This window comes from Nicotiana sylvestris, chromosome 6, assembly GCF_000393655.2.
Source record: "Nicotiana sylvestris chromosome 6, ASM39365v2, whole genome shotgun sequence".
NCBI classification, from domain to species: Eukaryota; Viridiplantae; Streptophyta; class Magnoliopsida; order Solanales; family Solanaceae; genus Nicotiana; species Nicotiana sylvestris.
The window spans coordinates 10,231,440-10,238,680 of NC_091062.1; positions in this window are offsets into that span (position 1 = coordinate 10,231,440).

The window sequence follows — 7,241 nt, forward strand, 5'->3', positions numbered from 1 at the left end:
TCGAACCTATTTCCAAATTTTATGCGTTGTAGTCTACGCCATCTACATGAATACGGATATCGTGTCTGAATCGCCTAATTTTTCTGGACAATAAAAATGACATAATGAACAATATTTATGGCTTCGACAAGACCGCTCCTCAAATTTTAGCATTTTAGGACCAAAAAACTAGAAATCGGTCCGAATTCTATTTTTTGGTAACGATCATGCCAAAGCCATTACTATTGTTGATTCAATCATTTTCGATAGTCCCGCAAAATTTTAGGCGATTTGGATCCAGTAGCCCGGATTCATATAGATGGCGTGGACTGCATACAAAAATTTTGAAATCGGCCCAAATTTTAGATTTTCGGCCCTAAAACACCAAAACACGAGGAACAATACGGAGAAGCAATGACTATGCTTTATTAGGTTGTTTCTGATAGGCTCTTAAAATTTTAGGCAATTCGGGGCCAGTAGCCCGAATTCATGAAGATGACGTGGATATTAGCACAAAAAAAATGGAATCATGTTGAATCCCTGTTTTGCGGCCCCAAAATACCAAAAAAAAGGAACGATTCTGGAGAAACAATGACTACTGTTCATTAGATAGTTTCTGATGGGGTGAAGAGCGCAAAATACAACACGAAATTAATGCTCGTTAGCCAAAGATAGTATACTAAAATTATCGTCTCCATAGGGATAGGATTTAAACAATGCTCTAGTAATTTCTGGTTTAACTGATATTCAGGATGATCAAAATTTGATTTGGAATGATTACGAACTACGATTAATTACTAAAGTAAAGCAATTTACAATTGACTGAAACAAACTAGAGATTAGCACAATTGGTTTCTTATCAATGTGAGAAATAAGGGTCATGACAAGATAGGCGCAAAATAGCTATTTGGGATCCAATTCTAGTTCAATTCATTTTAATGTTTTAATAAATCTAACGAATTCACTCGATGATTAGTTCAAACGTGAAGTCAAGATTACTCTTCCGATTAAATCTTAACTCTACGAAGTGAACTAATATAAGCACTGTGAAATATGCAAGCATGCGTTAATGGTTTAGTCTTCAGGAGAACGTCTCTCGAATATTCTCCTAACTTGATTTAACCAACAATTCAACAAGCTCTTTCGATTACTTAAGAGAATCACTAAATTAAACCAAACAAAATAACTCAAGATAATCACTACAATATTCCTCTTTCGATTAAATAAACTGGTGAATAAAAGTGTAAACAATTCAAAGCTCCATAAATGAATTCAAGCAAAGAACTAGAGTCAAAATCCACAAATTACAATCAAAATACCATATCCGTCAAACCTTAAGGGAAACTACTCCATAATTATGGAGGAAGTCATCGTAAATATAACTAAAGAGTAAGAAAGCATCAATATAACGTTACAATCTAAACTCTCGTATTGAATTGATGGAAAGATGATGAAATCTTATGTCTTGTAGCCTCTAATGCTCTCCAAAAGCATTCAAGGTCAAAAGTCCCTTCAAAAACGTCTTTTTGGTATATTTATACCATGTAGGAGTGGGCTACAACAAAACTACCCTTTTTAAGCTGAAACAGGAGAAATACTCTGAGAAAATTGTACAGGTGTGTCGCCACAGGCGGGGCGCTAGTGGGGAAGTTCAGAAAGCGACTTCTGACCCTCGAACACGATCCCGGTTTAATTCCTCGGGCTTTACTCAAACTTCAAAGCTACAACTTGTTCGATTTAGCTCCCGATTATCTTTTTAACTCAGAATCACTTCCTACAAGGCATAAAACACATAATAAGTACAATTCACTATCATTTAAGCTCAAATGCAAGTAAAATGTAGTAATTCGAGTGCAAAACGTTTCTAACCTATCATCTGTCGACGCCCCCTTTTTTTCCAACGTGGAGTCGAAATCGGGTATACGACATTGGGAAGGACAACTCTATTCCCTTTCGAGAATTGGGTTTATAAGTTGAAGAGTCTCCACCTAATGATTATAGTGCATTAGGACACTTTTAAGAAAGGTTTGAGTTGGAAAATCGGAGTTTGGGTAAGGGCTAGAAATTATCTCGAGGGGAAGGTGTTAGGCACCCCTCAAGATCCACTAGTGTGGTCCCCACCATGTTACAATTGTGACTTTACAAGTAAACAATCAAGGCTCAAATAAAGACTCACATATAACATTGCAATTAGGTTAAAAACTTTTGAAGGTAAGTAGAGAGGGCAGAAATTTGAAAAAGATTTGAAGAGTTTTACAAGAAGAGATGAAAGCAAATAAAGGGAGGGGTCCTAGGTTTATGATTAATATGGATTACTTCAATGCAATATCCAACAATCACTCCTCAGAAGAGGGGTCACACGTGATATTAGCACGCCGGTCATCATATCCATATTCTACCCTTCCCACCCTGTTAAGGTATTAAAGCGCGGAATGATATCGTTACTTATTGCATGCTATTACCCGACCCAATCCTATCAGTCTTGGAGGCATTGAGACTACTAATCCTAAAGGGGAGGGAGTTGGGGCTTTTCAGAGTTTAAAAAGGGTAAAAGTCTAAGGCGACAAACAAAAAATACATAAGCAGTTAGGGGAAAACAAATAGCAGTTAAAGGCTCAAACAGGCCTCCTTACTTAAAGGAGCAAATTATCTAGCATGACTTCAAATACTGGTTATAGTCTGATTTAAATTAAAAGAGCATGAGGCAGACTGATTTATTACATATTTCAGATAAGAAATCCGAATCAGACCTGCCTACTGGTTGGAATTGTCAAAGAGTGATGCAGTTATAAAATTTTACCCTAAGGCTTGCCTAGATGTTAAACAGAACCTATAAGCATGATATCTATCAGTTTCAGAAAAACAAAGAGAGTGAACTGATTGCAGAAAAGATTTGTTAGTTACAAAAGCATAAGTTCTGCAGGTGTTTACACGTTATTGCTACTGATTTTAGACGAATAGACGGTTCAAGTTAGTTAACAGCTCCTATAAGCATGCTTTCTAAGTGTCACTAATTTTAAACACTGTTATTGCTTATGCAAGAATCCTATAGGCATGTTGTCTACATGCAATTGATTAGTTATTTAAATCCTATAATAGGTTTGCCTAATGACGGATGCAGAATGCAGAAAGTCCTATAGGCATGATGTCTATATGAAGATGCGGAATTTTAGAATCGGCTTACAGGCATGGCATCTATTATGAAATTGCAGAAAACCTTATGGACATAGTATCTATATGAGAATGCAGAAAACCCTATAAACATGGTATCTATATGAGAATGCAGAAAATCTTATGGACATGGTATCTATATGAGAATGTAGAAAATCTTATGATTTATAAAATGCAGAACTTTAGAAAATAGTAATCTCTATAGGCATGATCTCTTGATGAGATGCAAAATTTTACAAATGATAACCCCTATAGGCATGATATCTACCCCTTTGCATACAGTTCCTCACCCTTTCCACTAGCCGACCCCAAAAGTTATTACAAATTATTATAACCCAGAATGAATAAGGAAAAAAAGTAAAATAAAATTATATCAAAAATCTAAAAATCCCAACCAAGGAGAGCCTGATTCAGACTTCTGTCTGAAGCATGAAGTAAACCAACTCCAAAGATCAAGTTCCAAAGCCCTTCTCTTATTTGGGATGTGTCAAAGTTCCCAAAAGTCTCAAAGGGCTCCGGGCAATGCTTACACCCCAAATATATTACAGAATCAGATTATAGTGCAGTGCGGAAGGGCCATCCCTCAAATGTCCAAGTTCAGAGGGAACTCAAGGTCCCAAAGCAAGGCTCATAGGAGGGGGTAGAACTTAAAATCTAAGAGTAGGTGCAAGTGTAGGGGAGGGGGAGTGATAAGCTGGTGGTCATGCCAAGCAACTTGAAGTACTGGCACACCCCTAACCAACTTGTCATTTCAAGTTGAGGAGTTAGGGCTTATTGAATGCTAGGCTCAGGCCTGGGCAGCCATTTAAGAGGCTACTAGATCATGAGCCTTAACTCAGCATACATAGGGGGTAAGGGTAGGGGATTCATAACAGAAACAGTAGACAAAGGAAAAGTGGGCAAAGGACATGATCAGCAATAAAACATACTGACACCCTTTACATGGGGTTAACATTCAGTTCATGGACAACAACTCATGTTGCCATGCCCTGAATCCCCATTTACAAACACATAAAGGGTAAAGGTATAGGGATCAAGCACTCGCAAGAAAGTAAAGCAAACAACAACATATGAACATCTCAAACTTTGCAGGTAATAGGCATAGATGTAAAGGTTCTAAGTAAACACATTAGGATGATTGCTAGGAACTGAGTCAGGACATACCAGTAAAAGAGCAAGAGCAGGATGCAAAGACAAAGTAGTAGCAGTATATTAGCCTTGACTTTCAGTCGGCTAATAATAAGCAGGAGCAAAGAACAACAGTAGAGAAAAAAGCAAGAGGGAATGCAGGTTTTGAAAGTAGTAGTAGTGTGTAAGAGTATGCAATTCGAAAGTGTGTTGTAAAAGTATTGAATTGTCAGTACATGGTTGTAACATTTAAGGAAAGAAAATCAATTAACAGCCAAGAAATCAGAAGTTGAAGATTTTGTATGAATGAACCAAGTTAGAAAGAGGGGAAAGATTTAATCTTAAGGAAAATCAGCAAACAATCAATTAAACCTTTTAACAGGAATTCTGAATCAATCACTAGCTTGAAAACCCTTTTGAAGAAAGATTCGTCACATATAAAAGCATAACGACACGGGGAAGAAAGATTGTCATGCTCTTGTGAAATCAGTAGAAAGAATCTAGTGTAGAAGAATTTTAAAAGTTCAGAATTGTATGAAAACAAAAGGGGTCCTAACTCAGTTCAAAGACTCAAAAATTAGTCTGAAAGAGTCAAGGGTTCTCAGATAGAACCCTAGTTTAATCACACGATCAAACCTCGGCAGAACCCCCAAATTCTAGGGTTTCCACCTCGAGTCAAATACATAGATGAGGAGGCAAGTAGTCGAAGCAGGCTCAGAGATTTCTTTCAGAAACTCATGAGAAAACAAGCAAAAAATAGTAGAAAGTTCAAAGAAAACAGAGTGAAGAAACTAATTCGAAGTATAATGAGATTAGAAGAAACAGTAGAGGAAAACATGCTTAAGCAGGTCTTTTTAGAAGAAATTTAAAACAAGGTAAAGTAGAAGAGAAAACAGTAAGCACTTAAGAACATGGTAGAAGGGTACAGTAGGTGAAACATATCAGAATATAACAGAACATATTGAAAAAGCATATGAGACCATAGCATAGAAAACATAGTAGAAGAAAGGACGAAAAACATAAGAACACAGTAGGAAAACATGCGTGATAAAAGGGAAACATAAGAACACAGTAGAAGAACATGCGTGGTAATAAAGAAAACCTAAGAACATAGTAGAGACAACTACACACAAAGAAAAGGAAAAGAAAATCCAGAGAAACATTTTAAGCATTTTCAGAAAACCCTAAATCGAAAAGAAGTGATTTTGAAAGTAATTTTTGAAAGAAAAGTTGGGGAAATCATTTGAACACTCAAGTAGAGCATAGATACACAACAGATCTAAAAGAAAATCGGAGAAAACCTCGAAGGGTTAGGGTTTCAGAAGAACCCTAGAAAAAGCTTTGAAAAGGTCACCGATCTGAGTCAGAGAGGTCAGAACCAGGCTCAAAACACCATGATATGTCGGATCAAGGCCGACGATGACTCTGGAACCTTGAATCGGTAGAGGTCTGGGTGCAAACCTTCGAGGTATGGCCTCGATTCCTCAGGTATCAGGCGTGTAAGAGCGAGGGGAGGTGAGTATAGGTCGTCCATGGCCTAAGAAGCCATGGATTCCGGTGAGTCAGAGGTTGAAGATGGTGAAGACGATTAAGGTTTCAGGAACATTCGAGAGCATTTGAGGGGGGGGGGTATCCAAAGGTGGCTATCAGAATGAAATGGGGGGATTAGGGTAGGGTTAGGTGAATTAAAATGGTAAGGGACAATTGTGGCCGTTGATCAAAACGATCAACGGCCTGGATTAAAAGAAAGGCCGAGCGGATTAGTGAATGGGTTAAGGGGCTCGGGTTAAATGAAATTGGGCCGGTCCAATTGAGTGTTAAAATTGGGTTAATTGGAGGCTAAAATTGAAATATAAAAGGGGCTGTAATTGAAATAAATGAGGCTAAATGTTAAACAGTCATTTCTTCCCTTTTATTTTATAAAAATATGAAAATTGATTTTTATAAATAAATTAAAAGCAGTGAACTAATTAATAATATATAAATATTAATCTAAAAATGCTGGAAATTATTTTACAATTATAAAATACTGTTAATCTTAAAGTAGGCTATAATAGCAATTATATGCAATTTAGCTTTTAAAATACCAAATAAATTTGTAAAAATATACAAAAATTATTTTAACTATATTTTGGTATAAATATGGGAATAAAATAAATTATTCACTTGATAATTTTGGAAATAATTATGGATTTTGCACTGCTAAAATAAACAATAAATTGATTTTAAAAATCTTAAAAATTAGGGAAAAATACCAAAACTCTTGGGGCATGCTTATATATGCATGTACATGCTATTTTGAAAGTATTTTGTATAAAAATACATAGGGAAAAAATTGGGTATCAACATCATCATGGGCCGACCAAGTTTTAGGAGAATTAGAGTCCGTCACCCGAACAAAATGAAGATGACATAGATATTAGCACATGAAAATTTGAAAATCACCTCGAATTCCTGTTTTATGGCCCTAAAATACCAAAAATGAGGAATGGTCGTGGCGTAGCAACGAATATTGTTCATTAGGTCGTTTCTAATCGTTCCACAAAATTTTAGGCGATTCGTAGCCTTTTACCCAAATTAATGAAGATGGCGCAAACATTAGCATACAAAAAATTAAAAATAGTCTAGAATTCATATTTTATAGCCCTAAAACGCAAAAACACAAGGAGCAACCATGTCATAGCAAGGAATATTGTTCACTAGATCATTTCTGATGGGCCCATTAAATTTTAGGCGATCTGAAGCCCGTCGCCCAAATTCATGAAGATAGCGTGGACATTAGCACATGAAAAATTAGAAATCATTCTAAATTGCTGTTTTATGGCCGTAAAAGAAAAAATGAGGAACAATCATGGCGAATCGATGACTATTGTTCATTAAATCATTTCTGATAAGCCTACAAAATTTTAGATGATTCGGAGTTCGTCGCCTGAATTAATGAAGATGGTGTGGACATTAACACA